The sequence below is a fragment of the Arachis hypogaea genome, chromosome 11 (assembly GCF_003086295.3).
Source record: "Arachis hypogaea cultivar Tifrunner chromosome 11, arahy.Tifrunner.gnm2.J5K5, whole genome shotgun sequence".
NCBI classification, from domain to species: Eukaryota; Viridiplantae; Streptophyta; class Magnoliopsida; order Fabales; family Fabaceae; genus Arachis; species Arachis hypogaea.
Window position 1 is genome coordinate 75,321,198 of NC_092046.1, and position 4,245 is coordinate 75,325,442.

The 4,245-nt window shown below is 31.5% G+C and overlaps 1 long non-coding RNA gene across 1 annotated transcript; it reads right to left on the reverse strand.

The window, feature by feature from the left end:
- Window positions 1–741: 741 nt before the first annotated feature.
- On the reverse strand, window positions 742–3,394 carry LOC112722238 (uncharacterized). Its single transcript, XR_011867615.1, has 2 exons — window positions 2,762–3,394; window positions 742–955 (listed from the first exon to the last, which is right to left on the reverse strand). It is a non-coding gene; the product is annotated as an uncharacterized lncRNA (long non-coding RNA).
- Between the last annotated feature and the right edge of the window lie 851 nt (window positions 3,395–4,245).

Here is a 4,245-nt window from a genome sequence, read left to right on the forward strand (position 1 = left end):
CGTCATTCTGATAGCAAGAGGTATTACGACGACTTCATATACTTAATAATAAAATATGAGCCTTTGACTCGAAACCGTATCACTATTTTATTTGAAAAACCAGAAAAATACTTTTACAATAAAATAAACAAGCATATATATAAACAAAACTCTTTACTCAAGTAACTTATACATATTAGATACATACAAATCATACCACTTCTATCCTTCTTACAAAAATTATAATATTAATAGCGAGGGAAAAATAATAATAACTAAATTAATACATCCATATCGCATAAGTTAAACTAAAAAAAACTCTTCATAAGCGTCTTCGTCTGTTTCCTGAAAAAAAAAGTCTGTAGGAAAGTGAGAACATTGTCCTCAAAAGGGTTCTCAGTAGAGGATTTTTAAGAATTGTCGTAAGAAGATATTGTAGTTAAAACTATTTTCAAAATATAGTGATTATCAACTTATTATTCAAATCTAAAATTCATTTTTCTCTTACAAAAATTATAATATAAAATAACATTTTAATCAAAACTTATCTCTAATCGAGTCAATCATGGCCTCTGGTAAATGTAACACCCTCACTATCAGAATGTCACGCTTCCCGTTGCGCTACTCTGATAGTAAGAGGTATTACGACAACTTCATGTACTTAATAATAAAATATGAACCTTTGACTCAAAATCGTATCGCGTATCGCTATTTTATTTGAAAAACTGGAAAAATACTTTTACAATAAAATAAACAAGCATATACATAAACAAAACTCTTTACTCAAGTAACTTATACATATTAGATACATACAAATCATACAACTTCTATCCCTCTTACAAAAATTATATTAATGGCGAGGGAAAAATAATAATAACTAAAATAATAATAACTAAATTAATACATCCATATCGCATAAGTTAAACTAAAAAAAAAACTCTTCATAAGCGTCTTCGTCCATTTCCTGAAAAAAAGTCTATAAGGGAGTGAGAACATCGTCCTCAAAAGGGTTCTCAGTAGAGGATTTTTAAGAATTGTCGTAAGAAGATATTGTAACTAAAACTATTTTCAAAATATAGTGATTATCAGCTTATTATTCAAATCTAAAATTTGTATTTCTCTTACAAAAATTATAATATAAAATAATATTTTAATCAAAACTTATCTCTAATACAGTCAATCATGGCCTCTAACCCAAACATAACCAAATCTTGGCCTCTGGCCCAAATAAAAATAATTCACCATCGAAACTCAATTTTAACATAATCAATCACAAACACAATCAAATTCAAGGCAAACACATATACAAAACAGTTACCAGTTAAACAGAATTCATCAAATAAGCAAACTAAAACACTTAAGCACATCCAAACAAAGCACACAAATGCAACATGATGCATGTCTATCCCTAACGCAGGTAATGAGCTCATTTGTCAATTTCGACCCGCACTCGACGCAATCCGACTCGCAAGTCAAATAAGGCATTCCAACGGCATAACCTCTGTAAGGTCCCAAACCTTTGCAGGTACTGATTCTCCAGCTGAAGTATGCCGAACATGACCTCTGCAAGTACTTGTAGGATCTGATTCTCCAGCTGAAGCATATGCCCCTTTCTCCTGGAAGCCATTCCATATACACGGGCATCCGCGCACAATCATTCACACATAAAGCCCACGGCTTAACATTTTCACATCATCACCTTAACCACTTACTTTCCGTCACCCTCTCATGACCTTTTAATCATTTCATAAATCACACGTGCCGTGTTCTCTTTTCCCTTTCTTTCTTCTTCTCAACAATCTGAACTCAAATCATTTTTATTTAAAACCAACACCAACTTTAAAACCATTTCAGATTTAAACTTTTTTCAAAAGACTAAAAAGAATCATTTATTAAGTAAATCTCACGACGGAGTCTCGAGAGTTTAGGGAGGACGACAATCAAACTTGTTCTTTAAAATTAATAAACTCCTTAAATTATAATTCCTTAAAATATAGTTCTTTAATCAAACTCAACATAAAGTCTTCTTTAATGAGTAAAAACTCAATACATAATCTTTTTTTTTAACAAATCACACTAAAAACATAAAGTTTTTCCTTAATAAATCAAACCCAAGCATAAATCTTTTCTTAATAAATCAAAAACCAAGCAATACGATTTCTCAAGTCCAACCTTTTTCTAAATAAACAAAGTCTTAACTTTCATAATAAAATTTCGACAGCATCTCCCCTAAAACTTGGACTTTGCCACCCTTTTCGGGTCCCAACCGAACCATTCTCAACCTCTTTTCAATCATTTCCAATAACTCCAATAACTCGGACTAGTTTCAATATCAAAAATCATTTTACATATTATTTAATCAAATCGAATTTCTAACTTAATAATCAGAAACCGTCACAATTCAATAATCATCATAATGACCTTAAATCAAGTACAAAAGTCAACTAAACATTTCCAATAAATAAATAAACCATTCAAACTAGCATTTATATTAATTCTAGGCAACTCAATTCAATTCATAAAATTTGCAAAATCATAAAAATATATTTTCACTATTAATATCGACTTAAAACAATTCTTAGCAGTAAATTAAGTTTAAGAACCCCTTTTTCATTGCGTCCTGCAATAGCCACAGCGTCTAACCATTTCTGAAGCAACAACAACGACTTCAAACACGACATGCAATCACCAACACTCAACCTTATGGCAAATAATGCCGCAAAAACCTCAGGAACACATAACTAAATAGCGACTATAAAGGTTTCGAAGGAAAATAACTTACTGCACTAAAGAAATCGAGAGCAGAGCAGCCGCAGCTCCAGTGACGACTTCTGGAGAGTAAAACGGCAACTAGGCTCCAGCAGAGGTGCTTATATCGAAGGCAGAGGCAACCATCACAACGGCAGTGGCGGTGCAGTAACTCAGAATGGCAAGTAGCGGCGGTGGAGCAACTTAACAGCGACAGCACATGCAGATCGGCGACGGTGCCGCGGGCTTCCTTCCCTCTGTCGCGTTTTGCTCCTCCAGCGACGGCGTGCATGGCGATGGCTTCCCCAAAGGTGACAGTGGCGGTGACTAGCACAGTTCCTCTAGCTCGCGTCTTCTCCCTCTTCGCGGTGACGACGACGCAGACTCTTGGCTCCCTGGACGTTGGCGGGCATGAACGGTGAGATGGCATGATGACGGCGGTGCGACGGCGATGGTGCCAGGCCCCCTCCGGCAACACTCTTCCCTCTCCTCTCTCTCTCTCTCTCTCGGATCTCGCTCTCTCTTCCTTTTCTTTTATTTTTTTCTGTGGTTTACTGAAGCTGAGTGTTGTGGTGTTTTTGGGGAAAGGGGGATGTGGAGGTAGAGTGAGTGTTAGGAGAGTTAGCGTAGAAAAATTAGGGTTTTGTGTGTGTTTTGAAATTAGGGTTAGGATTAGGGTAGTTGAGATAATTTTAATAAAATTTAGGGGTTGTAGAGTAAATTAAAAATTAATTTTAATCCAATATTAATATTTATAAAAGTACTATACTAATTATCAATTTACAAATTTATTTTTAAATAAAGACTCCATTCAATAACTAGAGATAATTAAATTAATTTTTTATAAATCATAAAATAAAATTTAAAATCTGACTGTTCAGATTAAAGCAGATAAAATTCTCATTATTTTTTTCAATCACTAAAATTTTTAAATCAATAATAAGAAAGTATTTAATTAATATAAAAATTTCTGAAAATATATTCTTGAATAAATAAAATAAATTATAAATAGTTTAATTTTCAAAATCTGGGGTCTTACAATATACAATATAATAAATCGTAATATTCTCATACGTAAGAATAATTTTTTTAAAATCTTTATGTTTATTGTGTTTTATATTAATTTTGTTAAAAGAATATCATTTAACTTTAATTTTTAACTTTTAGAATAAATGAAAAGATGTGATCTTGTATGTATTAGCTAATTTAAAAATACTTATTATTAGAAGAAATAATATTATTTAACTTTAATTTTTAATTTTAGGATAAATAAAAAGATGCGACCTTTAATATATTAGATAATTTAAAAATATTATTATAAAAAAATTAAAATATTCAAATTTAAAAAATAATTCAATAATAAAATTGAATTTGTTGAGAGAGAGAGAGATCAAATGACAAACAAAAGAGTAAGAAGATTCACATTAGATTATAAAAACTAATGTCATCCTTATCCTTATAGTATAATCGCATAATTTCAAAGCATAAAAAATAAAATAATAAAGTATAATTTAATTA